Source organism: Aythya ferina (genome assembly GCF_964211825.1).
Source record: "Aythya ferina genome assembly, chromosome: 5".
Classification (NCBI taxonomy): Eukaryota; Metazoa; Chordata; class Aves; order Anseriformes; family Anatidae; genus Aythya; species Aythya ferina.
In genome coordinates, this window is record NC_140301.1 from 65,341,292 (window position 1) to 65,365,011 (window position 23,720).

General features: G+C 43.1%; 1 long non-coding RNA gene across 1 annotated transcript in view; it reads left to right on the plus strand.

Moving 5' to 3' along the window:
* The window catches only part of LOC311437903, a 43,864-nt gene extending 22,251 nt beyond the window's left edge, over positions 1 to 21,613 (plus strand). Inside the window, exons 3-4 of the long non-coding RNA XR_014693798.1 lie at positions 21,258 to 21,387; positions 21,582 to 21,613. This is a non-coding gene — a long non-coding RNA (uncharacterized lncRNA). The remainder of the gene's footprint in view (positions 1 to 21,257; positions 21,388 to 21,581) is intronic.
* Positions 21,614 to 23,720: the final 2,107 nt, after the last annotated feature.

Consider the following 23,720-nt stretch of genomic DNA (forward strand, 5'->3'; position numbering starts at 1 on the left):
CTTGTCCAGTTCATTGATAAAGATATTGAAGAGAACTGGCCCCAGTACTGAACCCTGGGGAACACCACTAGGTCTCCTGCAAGTCAGGAGTAGCATTTCATAACAGCTTTGCTAGCTGGCCCTTGGCTGCCTAGTGGAAGATTGATGTTTTGTGTCTGGCTCAAATCATAGGTCACTCTGTGCTCCAGAGCTGGGTGGGCTGCCTATTGCCAACCACAGCCCTTCCCAAAGTAATACCAGTCTTCATGGCTGCTTTGGGACACCAATGCAATACTGCAATAAACACAAGGTCCCTGGTTTGGGATGCTCACTGACACACCACACTGCATTGGGGTGTTGCCTACCAACGCTCACCCACAAAACCTGGGGTCTCATCTAGCATTGAAGATTTAGCCTTCAAACCACCATGCTAAAAAATAATTTAAATACTGTTTTTTACATATGTTTACATATCATAGCTATTTTCCATTCTGTTAACTGTTTGACTAATTTTGCATTTCATTGTGGAAATTTAATGTGTTATTTTCACCAAAATGCATGAAATGGATTTGGTGCAGTGCTCCTTCCCCTAATGTTTCTATAAAATGATCATCCTTGTTTACTTAAATGACTAGTTCCACCTCGTTACGTGGCCCTAACCTTACAAACACAAATATTTCAATATCCAGCCAAGACCAACCTCAAATAACTTAATTGGAAAAGAGAACATATCATAAATTATTTATTATTATTGTTGTTGTGAAGGAAAATCCCCTTAAGTTTACCATCAGAATAACCCCAGTTGAGCTCAGTGACTGTACAATGGCTGAAGAGTTAATGCCTCACTACCCCGTGATAAGAAGATTACAGCCTTTTGCTGCTCTCAATCTACACAGCACTTTCTCACTGATATTTGCAATAACACGATGTGAAATAATCTCAGCTATCCTGAAGCTGTCAGTACATAAGAACTGTTATAGAAATGGTCAAGACCACTTGCAAACTCCTATGTGTGAAATGATACATAGTGCTGAGAAGCACATTATCACAAAATTCTTCTTCATCTAGTAGCATTGCACTTGTACCACACTGTAATGAAACATGACACACACCACCACTCCTTGCGTCACCAGAAGTGAACAAAGCCTTTTCCTCACAGTCTGCTCTTCACAGTGGGAAATGAACTATATACAGGAAGGTTGTTCAAGTGAGAGTTTGGCATCACATTAGCTATACTTGAGCTGTAATTCTGGCCCTTGATTTCCTAGAATTTTGGATCCTGAAGGTCTTCCTACATTTCTATAGTTCAGCTGCCAGTAAAGGGAGGAGCTATGTAGTTCTGTGTATTTTGCCATGAAACTTGCTATTAATACAGCATTGGCATGTCTTTGGTTGGGATGGAGTGTTTTTTGCTTTTTTTTTTTTTTGTCTTGTTTTGTTTCATAGATGTTCATACAGCGCTGTATTTTGGACTTTTGATGAAAATAGTAGTGATAGCACACTGATGTTTTTATTTGCTGCAGAGCAGTGCTCACACAAAGCCAAGGACTTTTCAGCTTCTCATGCTGCCCTGCCAGCAAGGAGACTAGGGATGCACCAGAAGCCAGGAGGGGACACAGCCAGGACAGGTGACACAAACTGGGCAAAGGGATATTCCATATATTTGATGTTCACAATCAGCAATAAAAGCTGAGGTAAAGAAGGAGGAAATGGGGCACATTCAGAGTGATGGCATTGGTCTTCCCAAGAAAATATTGCATGTGATGAGCTCTGCTTTCCTGGAAGTGGCTGACACCTGCCTGCTGATGGGAAGCATCATTCCTTGAATTCCAATGCATTCCTTGTTTTTCTTGGCTTGCATGCACAGCTTCTGCCGTACCTAGTAAACTGCCTTAATCTCGACCAATGAGTTCTCACACTTTAGCATTTCCATTTCCCTCCCCCATCCCACCTGGAGAGAACAAGCGAGTGTCTGCGTGGTACTAAGCTACCTGCCAGAGTTAAGCCACAACACCCTTAAAGTCAGTATATCCACACCACTATTGACAGCAGCATTTTCCTGCACAAAGTATTTCAAGGGTCATTTTATACTTCCAGGACTATCCGTCATAGTCAGCAGATAGGAGCTCTTAAAGGTAAAGAATCAGGTACAGCACAGCATGACATTGTATGCCTGTGCAGTACAGATTTGTACATGTTACAGGATTGTGTACAACACACAAGTATCCATAGTCAGCAACACCTACTGATCATTTGTGGGACTACTCAGGTACATTTTGGGCCATGTGTAGAAGCAGCCACAGAGCATGTAGCCTTAGATATACATGACATTATTAGCATTTCTAGCGCTTAAAATGGGATTTTAATTTTTAAGGCTTCCGTTACTATTACTTGAGTGCACAGACTTGTTTCAGCTGGAAATGCATCTAAACATGCAAAAAAAAAAAAAAAAAAAGCCCAGGAATGGATTATAAAATGTATTAGGATGCAGATAATGTAGATAAATCCCTAAAATCATAATTACCTGGGTTTTTCATTGTTGAAGATTGAAATAACCAGGAAGCAGCTTCAAAACATGCGAACAGATGCATATTTTCACAAAGATATTATTAAAATGTGAATTATGTTTCCAGAGGTGAGATAGAAGCCAGAAGTTAACATTTATTTAATATGAGTTAATATGAGATAGACACATAGAGAATAAGCCCCCAGGACTGTAAGTAGTGTTCCAGACATAATTTCTGGGAAAAAAAAAAAAAAAAAAGCTGTGAAATTTGTGAGACTGGGATTGCAGGCAGCAGAAAAATCTGTACGTCACTTTTATTTCTTGCCTCTGCATTCATCAGTGCCTGTTATTTATTCTTGGCTTGTGTAGTCCTGAACTTTTAGTGAGCAAAAGCCTTCTCCAGCCCAAGAGGGTAATTAAGGAGAAAAACACAGAGCCACAGAGCTGCAAATATGAAGTGATGAAGGGGACCATAGGTTTAAAAATAACTTCTATGGGTGAACAGCTAACACAGCACCAAGTAGCACATTTTTGCTGGAGGCTACTGGGAAATTGCTGCTTGCTTTCCAGAGGAGCTCTAGTCAGAGAGGACACAGAGTGGGAGACCACAAAGGTACCTTGTTATCTGTTTTTTCCGGGTGTTGAAAAAGGCCAACCTTGCTGGTGCATAGGGGAGGTAAGGGAAACCATGCTAGAACACAGATGGAGACCAGTGTTAAGTGGTGTCCCTCAGGGGTCAGTATTGGGACCAGTACCATTTAACATCTTTGTCAGCAACACAAACAATGGGATTGAGTACACCTTCAGCAAGTTTGCAGATGACACCTTAACAGGCTTGAGAGGTGGGCCCATGCAAACAAACTGTGGTTCAACAAGATCAAGTGCAAGGTGCACATGTGTTGGGGCAATCCCAAACATGAATATAGACTGGGCAATGAGTAGATAGAGAGCAACGCTACGGAGAAGGACTTGGGGTACAGGCAGATGAAAAGCTCGACATGAGCTGGCAATGTGTGCTTGCAGCCCAGAAAGCCAACCATATCCTGGGCTGCAGCAAAAGAAGTGCAGCTAGCAGGTCAAGGGAGCTGGGCTGCAGCAAGGAACAGGGACAACAGCATTAGTAGGAAGAATAGGAAAGCTTACCAATCTCACAGCAGCTTTGTTCTGTTCCTTATGTATCTTCCATGTGAAACTACAGTCTCTAGGTTATTCTCAGATGGAGGTTTTAGTGCCCAACAAGCAACAGGGATCATGATGTAAAAAAAGATCTGTCAAGCCACTTCAAAACAATGTGTCCAACTGCATAGTGTACCGGAAGACGTAAAGAAGATTATAGACAAAAGACGTATGTAAAACTCTTCCCTAGACACTGAAAGGCCTTTGCAGTGGAAGAAAGTGTGACATGCTGATAACTGCTTGAAAGACAAACAAAAAAATGTCAGTGACCCTACTTCATCAGAGAAGCTTTGTATTTTCCACACAGTCAAGTTCTGAGGGACAGTGACTGTTTCTAGTTTTTGTCTTATCCTGAATGCTTTGCATTTGTCCACTGGGCTTTAATGGTTGACACATCAAAGACTGAAGATGAATATTAGGGAAAATGTCTTTTCCCTCCTTAGAATTGAAAAGCTCTTTCATGAAACATAATTATAGTGGAAAAGAGGATGAGAAGGATGTTCAGTAAAGTTCTGAGAAATACATAAAATTCTAGATAATGTGATAGCTGAAGTCTTGTACCCTATCCCAATTAATCACTGATATTTGTACCAAAACAAAAAGATCCAAGAATCTTTGTTAAAATTTTCAAAAATCCAATCTAAAAAACACTGCAATAACAGTTTCACAGTGGCCAGAAAAAATCTTTGCTTGGCATTTTTGTTCAAGATCATAGTTTTTACTGGTGAAGAAAGTGAATGTCATTCAATAGTTGTTTGAGTTTACAAAAAACTAAGCAGCTTGCTCAGAAAATTGTAATGCAATTTCCAGAATCATATTTAGCAGGTATTGTGTAGTCTTTTCTTCTTTGCTATGACAGTTGGACTTAATGAGTGACGTTTCACAGAATCACAGAATCACAGAATTGTAAAGGTGGGAAGGAACCTCAAGAGATCATCAGGTCCAACCCCCCTGCCAAAGCAGGTTCCCTAGAGCATCTTGCCCAGGTAGGTGTCCAGACAGGCCTTGATTATCTCCAGAGGAGACTCCACAACCTCTATGGGCAGCCTGTCCCAGTGCTCCGTCACCCTCACCATGAAGAAATTCTTTCACATGTTGGTGTGGAACTTCTTATGGTCCACTTTTTTGGCCATTGCCCATTGTCCTATCCCCACAAACCACTGAAAAGAGGTTGGCCAAATCCCTCTGTCTCCCACAATTAAGATATTTGTAAACATTGATAAGATCCCCTCTCGGTCTTCTCTTCTCCAGGCTGAACAGAACCAGGTCTCTCAGTCTTTCCTCATAGGGAAGGTGCTCCAGGCCCTGTACCATCTTTGTTGCCCTCCACTGGACTCTTTTTGATGGGCTCGTTTTGATGCCTTGATGCTGTTGAGAAGCATTTTACTCCATGCTCACCTAGGGAAGATGCCATCTGTAGTGCATGATTGTCAGAGCTTACTCTTGCATGCTTCCCTTCATCCCAGTGCTCTGGGAGGAATAACCTTCACCCAACAGTTCATTAGAAATCTGGGCAAGGTTATTGGGAGCCCTGCCTTTGGTCCCTGACACAGCCTAAGCAGTTTTAAACTAGTTCAGCAGAGTGTTTACAAAGAGACCTGGATCTGTCCAGCCTGGAGAAGACTGAGACCTGATCTGATCAACATTTATAAATATGTAAAGTGTGTGAGGCAAATCAACAGGGCCAGGCTGTTTTCAGTGGTGTGCAGCAATAGGACGAAGGACAATGACTAAAAACTGGAACACAGGAAGTTCCACACAAACACATGTAAGAACTTTACAGTGAGGTTCACAGAGCACTGGAACAGGCTGCCCAGGGAGGTTGTGGAGTCTCCTTCTCTGGAGATATTAAAGGCCCACCTGGAAACTTTCCTGCTCAACCTTTCAAGTGAGGAAACTGCTTGTAGCAGGGGGGTTGGACTCGATCTCCAGAGATCCCTAACAACCTTTACAATTCTGTGAGTCTGTGATTCTGTGAAATAAGGCATTTTCAGCTTGGAAGTCCCATGTGAATTACCCTTTGATGCTATGATCTTTCCCAGTAGTGTAAGCACAGTGTTGGTGCATCTCCATCAGTGCAGGTCTCCTCAAAAACTCTTCCTCAACCAAAACAATTTCTTTCAAACTATGTGTGAACAGCCAGTATTCCACTTGCAGAGATTATGTCTGCTATTCCCAAGGTGCAAATATATGTTTGGGCTTTATACACTGAATATTGCCAAGAGACCAGCATGCTTCTTGGTATGCTGGAGGACAGTGTCTCCAGTAAGGCTGAGCTCCCAATGGGTGCCGCAGCCTCCCTCTCCGAATGAAGGTTTGCAGTGGAAGAGACATAAGCACCTTGCTGTCTGGCACTTTGCCCTCCTTGCACGATGCTGCTAGAGGAAGTCTGAGTAGCCTAACCTCAGCAATTCAGTGATTCTGTGATTTTTACTACTTGGGCCTTTTCATTAAAGGCACTTGCATTAGTAAGCACAACATCACAGGCCCACACTGGTGAGAAACTTGTTGCTAGGCAACACAAACCTTCACAGTGAAGTTCCAATTCCTCTCTAACTAAAATGGCAAGATAATGAATGTTACATCATTGGGTTTCTAAGTTTCTCTAATATTTTCTTTTAATCTGCAATGCGAAAAGATATGAGAGAAATGGGAACAGGAGGAATTTTGGAATGATGCAAAGAGAAGATGGAAGGTGGAAAACATTCCATGAAGAAATAAAGAGAAGAGTAAGAAGTGCTGGAATGAAGGACACGAATGAAACTATTTTGTTCCAAAAGTTGCACTATAGTCGTGACAGAAAATGAACACAGATATAGTGTGCTGTCTTTATACAGAAATTAGCATTCCACAAAAAGAAAAGTCAAACCAACACAAAAAATACAAACACAGAAATAACTATACTAAATTCAAGAACATATTACTTAGAGAAAACACAACCATTAAAAACTTGGAGGAACAAGGACTAGTAGTGATTTTACTTTGCACTGACCAGCACATGTATTTCTGTTTCAGTTACGTGAACATCCCCATTTTATTCTGGATTTGCTAATACTAAGGTGCTAGACATATGACTGATCTATACTGCTCATTAGTCAGTTACATGTAGAAAGCTCAGCTTTATACAGTACTATGATCAGAAGACACAATAGCTGTCCAGCATCCTGCCCATATCAGCCAGGGTGCTATTTTTTCCCATGATGGTGAAATCAGCACTCCCTCTACCTCCCACAGGGCCCCTACTTTCTTACTTCAGCCTCATCACTTTTTCACCACCTTTGTCTCCACATTTTTTCCATGTTAGATAGCCTTCTGTGAGCAGTCCATGTGGTGGAACCCTGCGTGAATACATGGACAGAGCTGGCAGGCTCAAGTCTGAAGATCTTGTGGAGCATAACAGTCAGGAACTGCCCACTGCTAGTGTGGGTGAGCAGCAGCCATTTGTCATGCTATTCATCTGCTGAATATCTAGGGAATCCCACAAAACAGGAGACATTCTTCAAAAGAGGCAACTGAAGTAGGCTAAGATACAAGACAGCTCAGCACAGTTCTTCAAGACAGTTATTAATCACTCCAAAGATAAAGCAAGTTGGACAGGCAGAGCGCCATAAACAGGAAAGCCCAAAGCAGTGTACTACAGTGAGGTGCCAGACCCATTCATTTTTTGTCAGATCATGTCAGAGCAAAGGCAAACTGCCCCAGACAGCTATGAAAATGTATTACTTGTTTGCCTGTGTTTTCTTTTTTTCTTTTTTTTTTTTTTTTTCCCACCTCTATTTTTTTGAAAGATCTGAGCATGAAATCTGTGCAGCCTAAGCCTGTTTAGCCTTGCAGCACACAGGCACAGCATCAGAGTGAGTTTGTGGCCAAACCTTGTTCAGACAACTTGCAAAGCACCTTTCTCATTTATGTGCTCAGTGCACACAAGCTCTTCATCAGAGCTCTCTTTACTAGTACAAAGGAAATTACTGCAATCTTTCAAAGAAAAGCAAAACAAAGCAAAACAAAACAAAACAAAACAAAACAAAACAAAACAAAAAAAAAAAAAGCGTCAAAGCATCAGCCTCAAATGCCTGGATTTTTCTTTGGCTGATCTCCCAAGCAATCCCATCTTTCGTAGTTAGCAGGCATTTACCCTTTCATGTTTATTTCCATATCATGGCTTCTTTTCACTTGGGTCCTTAAAATACTCTGCTAGGACCTCTGCTCCTCCTTCAGGTATAATAGCCCCTTCCATGAGCTCAAAGACAACAGAAGGAGCTTCTGAGCTCCAAAATTAGTGCTGCTTATAGCATGAGTTCTTTGCAAAGCAAACGCTTTAGCCAAAGGATAGAGTATAATTCTTGCAGTTCAATGCTTAGAGACTTCAGGATAACTCCTTAGTAAAGGACACCTTTTCCTGATGAAAAATGAAGAGTTTCCTGAGGGGTCCTGACAACACCTTCCTCCCAATTCCCTTTCAAACATTTTACTTTGATAAGCAGGAAAGACTGGTGTAAGCTCAGCCCTATCCGTAACAGATACAACCCAGCCAGGCCACTAGGAATGTTAAAGGGCTGGAGAACTTCTCTTGTAAAGACAGGGTGAGGGAGTTGGGGTTATTTATCCTGGAGAAGAGAAGGCTTTGAAGCCTTCCAGTGTTTAAAACGGATCTAGTGGAAAGAGGGGAGGGTGGGGAAGTGGGATTCTTTATTAGAGAATGTAGTGGTAGGACAAGGGGTAATGATTTTAAGCCAAAAGAAGATAGGTTTAGATTAGATATTAGGAAGAAGACTGACTGCCTGTGTAGTCACTGCCAACCTGCATATGAAAACTTCTGTGGAAGCAATCTGCATTCGTGGTTGAGCAGCCTGGTTCCTCCATCTCTTTACATGTTACCTGAGTACTAAGTAGCATCCAGTGAGTAAAACAGCACTTCACATCACAACCTCTTCTTCAGCACATGCTGTCGCCACAACCCATCCTCCTCCTGTTTGCTGTAGGCCTCCTCCTTCAGTATTTCTTCTGTGCATATGTTAAGTTTAAGTGGATTTGCAATTATTACAGTGGGGCTATTCACTGCATGTGAGACACAATGGGAAACCTGACCCGTCTATCTGCAGCTGACAGTAAGAGTTCTTGTTTCTGAGCTGCTGTGACAGGGTCAGGACATCTGTAAGGCTGGGTTTCTGTTGAACTGTTTCAGCTCTTTTATTTATTTAATGTTAGAGATGATGATATAGTGCAGAATAATGCATGTCAGTCCATGAACGTTAATGACAGAGTTTAATTCTTAAATTCTAAGGTCTTTATAACTGTGATATTAGTCTTGAAATTTCATATTGACAGTGCTTAATCTGACAATGCAGGTATTTATTTATATAGTGCAGTATTCATTAGGAAGTGGGACCTCCCAGTGATTTTTATTGTCATTCACGAAAGCAGGGCTTAAAATACAGATATAATTAATTATATTTTGAGTACTTAAATATCTAAATTATGAAAAAAATATATATATAAAATAAAGTTATTGCAACTGTAATTTACATATTGTGCATTTGTTTGAAATTCTATCCACTCTACGTAAATTTAATGTGTTGTTTGTTTGTTTTTATTTTCCCCTCATACTTGTATTATGAGAGCTAATGAACTATTAACTCTGTCCATTTTTTACTCTTTGCAATGAGACACACCTCCTGTCTTTATCATATGACCACTCAGGACTGCCCAGGCTGTGTCTCCACGGGTAGAGCAGGAATAGTTGTACAGGTGGCGACAATGACCAGCAAATCAAACCGTTCGTGTAATTAACAGGGAGAAGCCTGTTCTGGCGGCTGCATGTTGCCACTCCAGATCTCCTCTGTCTGTGCATGTGGCAATGCACTGGTTTCATATGAAGACATTTGTGGCAGTGACCTGGGTTCATCCAAAGTCCCAGTCAGGACAGCACATGTGGCAAGGGAAGGATAGCACACTAATATATGATGAATGATACCTTTTCTAGACAGTTTGTATGAATTATGTTCAGCTGCAAGGACAGGTGTTTCTGGCCAGTCTAGGGCACACTGCTGTGTTCCTCCTTCCTCTGGCCTGACAGGAGAACATGAGCTCTGTTCTGAACTTCAGCTTCTGTCATCCCTAACTGTATATCTGGGAGCATCTCCTTTTTACATATGGGCAGAAAGAATGTTACGTCGTTTTGTCTTGTTTTGTATTGGTGACTTTTAGGCTAGAAGTGTACTGAACAGGTTAATGTCATAAACTATCTAATGGTTATTTGCACAGTTTCTTTTGACATTTCCTGCCTCTTCAGAGACATATGTAGTAAACAGAAGCTTAGGTAGTTAAGCTTTTTATTCCTAGCCAAATAACACTTGAAGGTGAATTTTTAATTAATCTCTTAAAATATTTAGCTTTTTGATTGTACGCACAGCTATACCAACCTGTGCTAACACAAGGTGCAGTGGAACAGAGCTTTAATGAATTTTCACACTTTGGATGCATGCCCTTTGTTTTTCTTATAGAAACAAAAACAAACTCTAGATTCTTTACTTTGGACAGTAGTAACTAGCATCCAGAAGCTGCAGTCCTACAAAATATGTATCAGTGTCCTGGTTTCAGCCGGCATGGAGTTAATTTTCTTCCAAGTAGCTGGTATGGTGCTGTGTTTCTGATTTAGGATGAGAATAATACTGATAACAAACTGACTGTTTAGTTGTTGCAGAGCTGTACTTGCACTAAGTCAAGGATTTTGCAGCTTCTTATACTGTCTCGCCAGCAAGGAGGCTGGGAGTGCACAAGAAATTGGGAGGGGACACAGCCAGGACAGGTGACCCAAACTGGCCAGAGGGATATTCCTCACCATGTGGTGTCATGCTGAGCAATAAGAATGAGGGATTTGGCTGAAGCAGGACTGCCATTGCTCAGGGTCTCGCTGGATGGTGTCAGCAGATGGTGAGAAAATGCATTGTACATTGCTTGCTTTGTACACTCCTTTATAATAATAAAAATAATTGTTATTATTTTCCCTTTCTTTTCCATCCTATTAAACTGTCTTTATCTCAATCCATGAGTTTTAACTTTTTTTTTTTTTCCTGATTCTTTCCCCTATCCCACTGTGACAGGGGGAGTGAGCTGTGTGGTGCTTAGCTGCCTGCCAAGTAACACCAGAACCATCAGAAAAGAATTATTTTGGTTCACTCCCTACTTCATGACTGTTACTTTTTAACAAATGACTCAAAGCATAGGGATGTATAGCACAAGAATGGGGTCTTGCCTGCGCTGCAGCTAATCACTCAAATTCAGATAAATATAAATTCTGTTGTTTTAAAGTACAAAATGCTTGTTTTTTTTTTTTTTTTTTTTCAAAATTTGAGAATTAAAATATGAAAAAAAATATTTGCATTAGATGAAAAGTTACTTTTTGTAAGTTGTTCAAGTCTGTTTTGCTAGAAAAATGATGATGAACCTTCTGGAGACTTAAAGCTAAAAATGAACATAAAGAGTCTAAGGACCATGGCTTCTTGACATTGTGATTCTTTTCCATAATTGAGTATTTCATAACCCTTTCTACTGCTATTGCTGGTAGAAGGTAAACCATTAAAGACATCTAGCCTTTCTTGCACACTTAGCACCGACAAATGTGCTAATGAATGTATTTCTCCTATATGGTAATTTTGCTTTTGCTTCTTTAATGGATTGAATGAAGGGCTTCTATCCACTATCCAGAGAAAAGGAAACAGCAGTAATACCACTTCCTTCTAAGTAGAAGTTTTAGACAGTGTAACTTTTGGAACAGCTAGAATGTTCTTGAAGTTTGGCTTCTACTTTATGATAACCATATATAACAATCCAGATGAGTCATAGCAAATCTGCCCTTTGATTTTGTATATTTGAGTGAGATCAGGAAAAATGATTTTGTAAGAGAAGACTAAGACAAAGCAGAAATAAGTCAGGGCAGCAGACAGAAGTTAACAAATTTGTTGTTTCACACAAACAGTCCAAACCTGAAGTGCTCCTGCAGTTAGAATAAATAAATAAATAAATAAACGAGCAAACAAACAAATAACAAAGCAAACAACAAACTTTTGTCTTCCTAAAGTTCACTGAGTGAAAAACAAAGTTGACCAGTCAGGAGGAGGCTGCAAGCATTGTAGGGAGACCAAGATATGCCTCTGCCCTGCAGCCACAATAGCAATTAGTACACTTTTAATATTTCATTTGTTCTGTGAATCTTGTTTAAATTTCTGGTGCAAGGAAAGCAGGTGCTTTGTGATCAGATGCTACTGTTTGCCTCCTTTAAATTAAACAAACATACCCAGTTTAAATCACGTGTTTGTGGGACAGAGTGTAGACATGTTTTGGCACTGAAGGATGCTCAGACATAGAAATACATGAAATATTTCTATTTCATTTTGTAACAGCTTGAGCAACAGCATTTCCAAGTAAGACACTGTTTATGTCTTGAAAATGTTATAATACAAGTGACCACAAATAGGAAAAAATTATCTGGTTTTTGAATGAAAACAGCAGTACACTATGACAAAGAGAATTCTCAATTGTTGGAAGAAGAACCAGCTTTTCAAAATCATTATTCATCCCTTGGAGATGCTAGACAAACATTTCTCACAAAGCTAGGCAGTCACCTAGGAAGGTGATTCATAACACAAACGGAAAATTCACATGGAAGGTAGGTCACAAATTTCAAAAGTGATGTGGCAGGTTGGGCACTGCCTCTGTGTAAATCAGGAGTACACAGGAATGGGTAGAAGATTCTTTGGATGCTGCCGGTCATAATGAAATGTAAGTAATCATGAAATGCTGCCATCTTCTCCTGCAGCAGTGATTAACACACACACTAAGCTGACATCCTCACAAGCTCAGATCTGATATGCCTTCAATAATTATTTCTGTGAACAAGTACATGAAAAGAAGAAACTTTATTTTCTTATATTTTTACCAGTGTTCATTCTGTTATACAAAGCCCCGTGTATTCAGTGATTTTATGTGTGCTTTTTATTTAAGTGTAAAATATAAAAGCTCTTTATAAGACTTCCTATGAACACATAATACAATATCTTGTAATACATTATACAACTGAATACAAACAAGAAATTTTGCTATGCTTGAAGACATACTGAATGTCTCTTGTTCTTAATTAAGAGTCCACTGACCAGTGCACTGGGATTCAACTGAGCCATTATCTGTTTGCTTTCTAAACATAACATTACTAGCTGGTTGAGTGGTGCAAAAGAGACAAACACTGAGCTCCTGTGGCTTTCCTTCAATAGGATTTCCCTTTATATGACATGACAATTTACAGAATAGGAATGAATGCCTGTTCTTTAGTTATTTTTTCTCCACATGCATGGAAACAACTCATGGAAGGTTAGCAGAAATAAGAAACACCGTTATAATTTTCTACAGGCTTAGAAAATGAGAAGACTACCAATATCCAATTATAAAATGACTACTTGAGGTATGAAAAAAGAGAAAGATTGAGGGTTTTGAGACTTTTCTGATAAATTGCACACTCAAAATTCACTTGAACATATACTTGATTTTCTATTATATAGACTCACGTCTCAAACACTATTAAAATTCATTAAAACTTGGCATTGTTGGTCTTCTGAGCATTTCTAAAGATTCAAAAACAGTTAGAAAAAGAAGGAAAATAATGAAAGCACTGTAAAAGGACATACCTCCATTAGCTCCTGTCTCACATTTTCATCAGGGTGTAGCGTGCAGTCACCAGGAGTTCCCATCACAATCACCATGCTCAGAAATTAGGTAGATAAGCACAAAGTCGAAAAAGTTCCCATAACCTTTCAGATTGTTAAAACAGAATAAAGGATGATGAACAAGTGTATACAGAGGATGCAATTTAAATAGTCACATTCTATCTGTCAAGGACACTGAAAAATAATTGCATAGCTGTATAGTACAATTTAAATATGTATGGAAGCAAATCCAAGTAGTCAGGACTCAGCAAATTAAAGCAGATGTTTCTCTATCATACAGAATGAGAGCTGTGGTTTTGTTGTTGTTGTTTTTAAGAAAAGCCATTTGATTAAAAATAATAATAATAAAAATCTGCAACACAAGGAATGGGAAGATATGTATAAAGAAGGAAGCAGACAGTGATCTTTACACAGGAAAACCCCAGTGGGCATCAAAAATACTTCAAAGTCAAATCTGCAGAAGACTATCTCAAGTAAAACTGCAAACTCAGAGGGTCAGTATGGAGATAGAATGCCCTTTGGTCCAGTTATGTGCTGCTGCAGCTTAGATGGAGTTTCTTAAAGGATCTTGCAACTTGCAGAATGGCAGTGACAAAATATTACAGGTGCATGAAGCTGAGTTGTGTATGAATTACACAAGAAGCTAACTGCCAGCACATACTTTTCTCCCAGTGACTCCTGACCCAGGAAGCCAGAAGCTGAAGTAAGCACTCATGATGGGCAAGGCATCATGATCTTTGTCTGTACAGACATTTCCAGAGACAGGCACTTCGAGCCACCACAGGTACAGATCATCCATACTGCAGAAGCCCAGCAAAACTGGTCAGGTGTCTGTGAGGAACTGCAACATACAGTTTTCTCACCATAAAGGGAGAACGTACCTGATTTGCCCAGATTAAATGCCAGATTTCAGAATATCCTGGCATGCAGAACTGAACTGGGATAACTGGATGTTTTCTGCAACAATTTGTTCCAATGCACAGCTCCTACTAGCTTCACTTAATGTTCTTGCTTTTGTGTCAGAAAATGCTGCAAATACTTTATCCCTAACCAACCTCAAATCTAAGAATCTTACAAAAATAATGAGAATTAACACTTTTCTGATAGATTAACCTCTCCCTAGACATACCACAGATGTTCTGTGGTGGTTCAGCATTTGTATTAATTAGAGTATAATGAAAAAAAAAAAAAAAAATTGTAGCTTTTCCAGTGATTTTAAAAGTCATTTGATGAAATTTTCTGGAATGTCATTGAAATGATCAATCTGATATCTTCTAACATACAGGAGCAGCAGAACAGTCCTCAACAGCAGCTCAGTTTGTGTCACTTTGAAAACATATTTGCTGTGGCACAGCCACCACAGCTTCCCAATTTTCCTCTTTCCTTATTCACATTAGGAAAAAGATTAGACTTTAGCAAGAACATCAAACACGCAGTCTCCTGAAGATGAACTGACTCCAGATGAAATCACATCCTACCTCTCATTCATACCCTGACCATTGGAGCAAGCATTCGAAACCTTCTAAGGGTTTAGCTGGCTGGGTCCAAGTTTGGCTTGTTCAATGACAAGAGATGTAGTGCATGAAGCAAGAAATGAGAGCTGTCCTCATTTCCTTGGGAGCTGCTTCTAAGTAGAGGCTCTCCTGCTTGGAGAGCTCTGTTGTAAAACTATCCTGTGGGGAATAAGATCTCCATGTTTCCCATTCTCTCTGAAATCACTCCAGACCAAACAAACCTTACAATAGAAATATGAGAAGTTTATTCTATCAAAATTCCAAGCGTAACTGTACACTATTTGAAGACAAGTGCAGAGAAAAAAAATAAAATAATCATGTGTCTTTTATTTATATTTCACTTTTGGCTTCAAGACGATTTCTGCTGCTGCCAGATTCTCTAGCTCAAATAATTATCTATGTATCTCACACAGGAATCTGGGAGCTGGCACTCATGGTTTAGGCAAGCTGTATTTTTACACTCCACCTTCCTAACAATGGATATTGGCTTGAGGAGCAGGCTCCTCTTATTTTGCCTTATCTCAGCAAGATTTTTGTTCAATATAAATTTACCTTGTAACTTGTAGTACTCCCTATAAAGTTATTAACATTGTCTGACAGTTTCCCCCAGTGTTGTGAAAGGATGTTGTAGAACTGACACAGCAAGCTCAGGTAATCTTCAACTTTTTGACCAATATGAAGAAGTCTATTTATTCCAAGTATATGTACTTTTTTGACCACACAACCTTTGGCCCAAAGGTGCAGCAAGGCTGGTGTTCAAAAGAAAGGCTCCTCAGATGGAGGAGTACATCCCTTACAATCCTCTAGCCCCACATGCACTGCTGGAATCTTCAGAAATGTGATTGAGCAGCTCCGCACCCTACAGGCAAAGATGACAATTTTGGGATGCCTCTCCTAGATGTCGTGGTTTAACCCGACCGGCAGCTAAACACCACGCAGCCGTTCGCTCACCCTCCCCCCTCCCTCTCTGGGACGGGGGAGAGAAATGGAAAGTGAAGCCCGTGAGTTGAGATAAAGACAGTTTAATAAGACAGGAAAAAAAATAACAAAATAATAATAACAATAATAATAATGATGATACAATGGTGATAATACGAAAGTAATAATAGTATGTACAAACAAGTGATGCACAATGCAATTGCTCACCACCCGCTGACCGATGCCCAGCCTAACCCCGAGCAGTCCGGCCCCCTCCCCCCGGCTAGCCACCCCTATATATTGTTTAGCATGACGTCAGATGGTATGGAATACCCCTTTGGCTAGTTTGGGTCACCTGTCCTGGGTCTGTCCCCTCCCAGCTCTTACTGCACCCCCCAGCCTGCCCGTTGGCAGGACAGAGCAAAGGCTGAGATGTCCTTGGCTTAGTATAAGCACTGCTCTGCAACAATTAAAGCATCGGGGTGTTATCAGCACTCTTCTCATTCTAAGCCAAAACACAGCATTCCACCAGCTACTAGGAAGAAAATTAATTCTGTGCTAACTGAAACCAGGACATCTATCCACCCCTTATTCCATACCATTTATGTCATGCTCAGGTTACACTCTTTTCCATACATTCTAATTAGTCACCTATAGTAATCATGGTAGTGATAACATACAGTATAATATACTATTTAACATGGTGCAATTCAGTTCATGGGCTATTCTCACCCAGTATTAAATCTCCTTGAGGTACACACCGGACCTCTCCGTTCTTTTGCATCACCCACCAAGTATATCCAGGTCCCTGAGCGAAAACAATTCCACGAATAGGTTTGCCTTTTCCTGAGGCAGGAGTAGCCCAGACTGTTTTACCCAGCATATTTTTTACATGCACTACAGGAACTTTATCCCCATCTACAGTACGTAACAGGTTTGATTGGGCAGGTCCAGCTCGGTTGGTAGATCCCCTAGTATTGACTAACCAGGTGGCCTTTGCCAAATGCGTATCCCAGTTTTTGAACGTCCGGAAGAAAATTAATTCTGTGCTAACTGAAACCAGGACACTAGACAACAGGATGATGAGAGAGATCAGTGTACTGTTTCCCTGCTACAGAGCAGCTGTGCCTTCTCTCAGAGGGAAATCTTTCATTTCTAAAAAGAAACTTGGCTTCCCCTGTGCCTGACAGAATCACTATCCATTAGGGCAGCAAGCCCTGATTGTTCAAAATCTATGAACACTGCCAAGCATGGGCAAGTAGGCAAGGCTCTGACTCTGCAGTCCTCAGTGGCCCACCTTGGCTCCCCACTGGAAACCTCTGGCACAAGGGCATGCCATGCGACTTGACATTCATCCTGGCATGGGACAGGGTATAAGCATGGGATCCTAGCACCTTGGAGGCTGGGGTCAGTGGCATATGGATGCAACCTCTGATCGTGTATCTGCAGTTTTGTTCTCCTCATGAAAGGTAATTAGATTAATTGATTCAAGACAACATGACACCCGGGACAGCATTCTCCATCTACTTTTAGCCATATGAATTGTATGGACTGCCTCTGCTCACCGTCTACAGAGTACCTCTCATTGGGAACATCTGAGCTATTGAGCACATGCAACATTGAAAATAGTACAGGCAGGTAGGTGAGAGAAGGGATCACATAGGCAGAGGCACTGGTGCCAGCAGGGTTTTTAGGGTGATGCTGATATCTTTTTCTCTAACGCTGCTGTACAGGTATGGGGTGCTACCATATTCAGTGTGCACCCTCCCTGTGCAGCTGCAGTCCTGGGCTCAATGCCAGCACATCTGACACAACTCTGCTCAGTACAAAGGAAAAAACTCAGAAAGACTTTACAAAGGAAAGCTCAGGTGGGATAGGATCCTGCTGCCTCCCATCTAAGATCTGTCCCTGGGCAGAAGGGTTTCAAATATCTCTTCTTAAATGTCTTAAAGATATGAGTTAGACCTAAACAGGAAGGGTCCTTTTACCTTCTGAGAAAATCTGTGTCGTTTTTAAATTGTTTCATTGTGTTTTCTGTTTCTGGAAAGTTTTCTTCACTCACTTTGTAATGAAATTCAGCTATCACAATGATACTGAGGGGAAAATGAGTTTGAGTGAATTGAATCTTCATTTTAATTGTAATCTTCATTTCTTTGCAAGGTTATAAAAAGTGACAATGATACCTCTTCTTCTTCCAACTCTTCCCTTTGACAGTTTTAAACATTTTTTCTAAATACTTTAAAATTCCTCAGAAATATTTGGCAGAAAAATCATAAAGTCTGGTACTTTCCCTCAAGCCGCTTTTGTTTTCCGTGAGCAGATGCTTTTGCAAAAACTCAAACAGAAATCAAACAAAACAAAATAAACAAAGCAAACAAAAAAATGTAAATTGATAAGCTGTCACCACAGTATCGATGACAAAGACCTTAGTATATTTTAATCATGGAATCATAGAATGGTTTGGGTTGGAAGGGCCCTTAAAAATCATCTGGTTCCAACCCCCCTGCCAGGGACACTTCCCACTAGGCCAGGTTGCTTAAAGCCCCATCCAGCTTGGCCTTAAACACTTTGAAGGATGAGCCCATCCACAGCTTCTCTGGGCAGCCTGTGCCAGTGCTTCACCACCCACAGAGTAAAGAAATTCTTCTTCTCTATGATTCTGTGATTCTATGAACTTAAGTGCAAACCATTGAAAAAACTGAAGTTGTGTTTCCCTTCACTGGATGCTCTGTTATGTGCTATTGTCTGCAATATTAATTACCTGTAATTCATAAAACTCAGCCTAGTCACATTTAGAAAGAAGACAGGGGGTAAAACAAAACCAACAGCATCCTGCCTTGTATCAGGAATAGTGCAGCCAGCAGGAACAGGGAGGTGATTGTCCCTCTGTACTCTGCTCTGGTGAAGCCACACCTCGAGTGCTGGGTTCAGCTTTGGGCCCCTCAGTACCAGAAGGACATTGAGGCCCTAGAGCATGTCCAGAGCAGGGCTACGAAGCTGGTGAGGGGCCTGGGACACAAGTCTGTGAGGAGCGGCTGAGGGAGCTGGGGGGGTTTGGGCTGGAGAAGCGGAGGCTCAGAGGAGACCTCATTGCTCTCTACGACTACCTGAAAGGAAGGTGTGGGGAGCTGGGGGTCAGCCTCTTCTCACAGATAACTAGCAATACTACTAGGGGGCATGGGGATGTTTAGTTTGGAAATGAGGAGACATTTCTTCTCAGAAAGAGCAGTCAGGCATTGGAGCGGGTTGTCCAGGGAGTCCCCATCCTTGGGGTTGTTCAAGGAAAGGTTGGACATGGCGCTTAGGGACATGGTTTAGTGATGACATTGGTGGTAGGGGGATGGTTGGACCAGCTGATCTTGGAGGTCTTTTCCACCTTAATGATTCTATGAAAAGGAGCATGGCTATCTTTGCTTCAACCAGCTGAGGAGCAACCAGCTGAGGAGTAACAGGTGTTGATAAGTAACCAACAAAGAGTGAGGGAGAGCAGATGAGTGCAGCTGTTTTAAGAAGCAGTATCCCCAGTTCCTCCACTGTTCTGCTGCAGTATATTGTGTAGGCTTCACTGGAGTCTGTTCTTTGGACCAGTATAATGAATATACTAGCTCTTTCAGAAATTTCTGGGCTTTTAGTAAAGCCGACTGTGGTCCTGAATTAAAGACAGCAGGGGCAGATGGAGAAAGAGCAGCGTTCTTTCAAAAGAATATTTTTAAGGGGGGGGGAGGGAAAAAGAGCTACAAACAATAATTCTGAAATTATATGACAAGGAAAATTTCCGTTTCTCCTGGGGCATTGCTGAACCCAATCAAACCAGTTTAAACCTTATTAGAAATACCAGTGAAAAAGGCAATATTATCCTACTGGTGTAGGCTTTGGAAATACAAAAACCATCAGAGTTGGCCATCTCCAAATGAAGTGGGTTACAAAATAGCAGATCTTGTAGACTTTGGTGTGTAACCTACCACTTTGAATTCTCCTAGTACCAAAAGACAGCAAGGTTTCAGCTATTTTGACATGTTTAAAAAAATGTTGGGATAGTGTACTGGGTCTGCCTGGGATGGAGTTAACTTTCCCTGCAGCAGCCCATACAGTGCTCTGCCCTGCACTTGGTAGCTAAAACAACATTGGTACCATACCAGTGTTTTGTACCAATCATTACCAAGATATGTCTGACTAGAGTCACCCAAGCTCCACCTAAAAGGGTCAGAAAGTAATCACAGAACCATAGAATATCCCAAGTTGGAAGGGACCCACAAACAAGGGTCTGCTGGGGGCTCAGGGCCATCTGGGGTGGCTACCCCACAACTATCTGATAAGCACCCATACTTTCTGTTACTTCTTAATTTTGAAAATGTTTTAATGAAACCATGCATAGGACTACGCTTTAAAGTCGTGGAGGTGTTTGTGTTTTGAGGAAAAAGACACGCCAAGGTATTAAACGCCTTCAGAAAGAACAGTGACTTTCCTACAGTCGGCTTGTGTGGCAGTCACCAGCAAAACTGGCTGTTTTTTTTTTTGTTGTTTGTTTGCTTGTTTCTTTGTTTAGCTCGCATATCAGCGCTGCTCCGGGAAGCTGGGCCTGTCACTCTACTTCCGCGCATGCTTCCGGGAGACCATGTTGGGTGCCCAGTGCATGCCGGGAGAAGTAGTTCTGGGACTCTGGACGTCCGGGAGGCCATGTTGGGTGCCCGGAGCATGCCGGGAAATGAAGTTCTGGGACTCCAGACTTCCGGGAGGCCATGTTGAGTGCCCAGAGCATGCCGGGAAATGAAGTTCTCGGGAACCAGGGTTGGGCTTAGGGACTAGGGCTGGGGCTAGGGTTAGAGTTTAGGGTGAGGGTTGGGGTTAGGGTTAGGGCTAGTGAATGCTGGTTCTCTGTGTTTGCAGATGACGGTGAGCGTGTTTAAACTAATTCCAGTTGAAGAAGTTTCAGTTACTTGCTTGGTGCCGTTATCAGTTCAACATTAAAAGCTGCAGCAAAAGCAAAAGGGGATTTTTGCTTCTAGAAACACCACAGGTCTCTTGTCTGCTCTCTACATGCTTTTGAGCTAAAGCAGATTTAAAGAAAGAGAGAGAGAGAGAGAAAGAAAGAAAGAAAATATCGCAGCTGCTGCTGCTCCTGCTCTGTTCCTAGTTCCTTGTTCTTTGCCCCTCCCCTTTCCCAGGTGATTGGGTTTGGGTGCTGGGTGGGACCAAAAGGTATATGAGCCCCAAGTATGCCGTCAGAGAGCTCCTTCTGCCTGGGCTGCTCTTTGGGGGTAAGTGCTTTGTTTTTCCTTCAGTCAGTTGCCGGGTTCTCTAGGCAGGCTGGAGTCTATGGATTTCTGGAATTCTAAGGGCTTGGAATTCACTTCATAGAGGGATATGTAGCAGAGGTTGCTGGCTCACTTTTTTTTTGGGATGGTGGGATACGCTCCTGTGTTTGATCTGTATTTTAATCTCTAGATGAATCAACCCACTTGTGTAACTCTCCAGAGGACTAAAACCAGCTTGATGACATGCTACAAGAGGCTTGACCGTGTTGGTGCAGTATTACCAAGAGACTGAGCAGGGTCACCTTTTTCATCTGCAAAGGGTATGTCTGCCATTACCCCTGCCGGGGCTGCTATGCATTCATGGCCTTGTGGCATTTGTGGACTTCAGTTTGTTTGTTTGTTTGTTTGTTTGTTTTATTTGTCTGGCTCTGGTCTCTGTGTTTGAGTCCTCTGCATGTGCCGCACTGTTTGCGTATCCATTGTGGATGTGACCTTCTCTCTTTGTTTCTTGTAGCTCAGGGCGTAGGCACGGAAGCTTGAACGAAGCATGAGGGTGAGTGGACAGCAGTGGGGGCCCCGAGTTGCTCGGTGGACTGTGTGAGTCTGCTTCAGCTGTCGGGCCGGCTTTGCAAGTGCCTTGCGACAGCAGAGTACGTCTCCTGCCACGTTTCTGACACGTGCCAGACGTCAGCGGTTCCAGGGTTCCAGTTCCTGAAATGCTGGAGATGCTCGGAGCACGAGAGGAGCTGGGGCGGCTTCGGGGGGCTGGGGGAGAGGGGACAGGGGAGAGGGGGGCGGCTGCGGCGGCGGGGGGGGGCAGAGAGGGCAGCAGGAGGAGGTGCCGTTGCGTGCGCGTGGCCGACGCCCCTCTGGATTGGCTGGAGTGCTCCGTCCCGAGGCATGCTGGGAGCTGTAGTTCTGCGCTGCCGGGCGGCCACGTGGGCTCCGGGCTGCGCGGCCGGGCCGGGGCCGGGCCGGGGCCGGGCCGTGCGCGCCGGGAGGCGCAGGTTGCCGCTGGCGGCGAGCGCGGTTGCCGGCGGTGAGGCGAGCGAGAGCCTCCGGGGGTGCCTCCTCGGAGCGTCGGGCCGGGAGGGGCGGGGGGTGTTGAGGCCGGGCGCGGGTCCTCGCTGCGCTTGATCGTTGGGCTGCGCCGCGCCGCGCCCCGGAGGCTTTCCTCTCCCTGCGTCCTGACAGCCGGCTCTCTCCTTGTGCTGCGGTTCACCGGGGCAGAAGCAGCTCCCCGCCGCTAGGACCCCTGCGGGGTTTGTTGCCGAGCGAAGGTGGCGCACCGGGTAAAGCGAGGAAAGCCGCAGCTGGCGTGCTGCGGTCGCAGGGTTCTCAGGAGAGAGAGCAGCCCGTCCGTCCCGACTGCCCAGGTAAGTCGCAGCGACCTCGGGGTGGAATCAAGGCGTGCTCGTAAGCTTCCTGCAGCCCCGGCTCCAAGGCTTCGTTGAATTTGCGGAAGCGCGAGCTGCTCGGCGCTGGGAAGCGCAAAGGGAAGGAAGGCACGTAGTGCCTGCCGAGTCGTAGTAGCCTCTTAGACCTAGAATGAACTGGCCTGTCAGGCTCTGTCTGTTGCTCAGTCTTTGGTACGAGAGGCTAAACTTTGTCCCGCCTCAGCTTTCGGAGTTGTCCTAGGAATAGACCGGTGCTTGCGGGGCTTTCCAGGACGCTGGTTGCGGTCAGTGAGGACAGACGTGAGAGGCAATTTCTGTCTGTCTGTCTGTCTGTCTCTTGGTTATGTCCCAAGAGTTTTGCTTGAACTGTGTGCAATAAAGGAGGCCTTGGGCCTGTACTGAGCAGCGAGAGAGAGCAAAACTCTGCGTAAGCACTGGCCGTGGCAACGTTGCTTGGGAGTTGAGCGGCTGGGGGTCTTTCCAGAGGTGGGGGGTCTTCCCAGCGGAACTCGGTACGCAGGCAGAAACGTGACCTTCGAGGTCTTTGTTTGTCTTGCGCTGCAGCTGTGGTATTTGCCCCATAACTGTATGGAGTTGCTGAATTCTAGAGGGGATGATGATAGAGACGTCCCTGGTTCAGCCTTTTTTTGCCGCAGTCCTTGCAGAAGTTGTGGAAAAATGAGTAGTATCCTTCTCTTTAAGTTCACCTTTTAAAGAGTTCGTCCTGCAGACTCCTGTCTCCGTGGTTTAGGTACGTGATTTGTGTGAAACAGAGCCAGGCTTTCCTGTTAACGAGTGCCCTGATTGAAATTCCCTGTTGTTGGAGAACAAGAACCATCAGTGGTGCTTGGCAGTTTAAAACCTCTTGGCTTACGCAAAGGCTAACTTGCCAAAGCGAATGGGAAGTAGCCTAAAGTTCAGTAAATGCGCTGAATAGAAAAGGCCGTCTTCTTGACGGGAAAAGAGCTTTGCAGAACGTGAGCTTTGTTTCCCGTAGGGCTCCCTGCTTGCCCACCTGTTCAGCGATTACTGCAGGCTTTGACTGGTCCCCTCAGGCCCAATATCGCACACGTGCTGTGCTGCAGACGGTGCCTTAGCTTCCTTGCCGTCTCGTGCTGCGTTACTTGTACCTGCGGAAAACTTACTTCAGTGTCACAGAAACCCCGTGGGAAGCGTTCCCGACTCACGCCGGTAGGACCATCCCGTCGCGGCTGGTAAAATCCAGGAGCAGGACGATGCTTGGAAGAACGTCACCT